This window comes from Lupinus angustifolius, chromosome LG03 (genome assembly GCF_001865875.1).
Source record: "Lupinus angustifolius cultivar Tanjil chromosome LG03, LupAngTanjil_v1.0, whole genome shotgun sequence".
NCBI lineage: Eukaryota > Viridiplantae > Streptophyta > Magnoliopsida > Fabales > Fabaceae > Lupinus > Lupinus angustifolius.
In genome coordinates this window covers 18,820,683-18,821,160 of record NC_032011.1, presented here as the reverse complement: position 1 = coordinate 18,821,160, position 478 = coordinate 18,820,683, and positions in this window count along the sequence as shown.

Here is a 478-nt window from a genome sequence, read left to right as displayed (position 1 = left end):
GTCTGGAATCAAAAGTGTTATATAGGTCGTATCAAAAGAAAAATGAGAATGAAATGCATGTAATTCAATGGTTGCTACCTGTTGTGTGGATAACATCCACACAACTTAATACCATGTTTTCAAATTCAAAATTTGTTTTCTACCGCCTCAATTTTACATTGTGAAATCTTTATTTTCCTTCTCTAACATTGTTTTTAGATTTTCTCTTTAATTTTTTAAATGATTTACATATTTGTAAAAATATATTAATTTTGAAATCTAGACGACGTTTCGCTCTAATATTATTTTTGTGAAAGACTTAATTTTTTTGTTACTTTCTTCCTAAATTAAAATTTAAAATCTATATATCTTAATTATTGTGCATAATTCTAGTTAAAAATATTTGTGAGTCTATATACTTTCCATTTCATCGAGAACAAGAGCTGAACCACTAAATAATTTATCTGTGTTAAAATATTGATTTAAGTTCATATTTTTT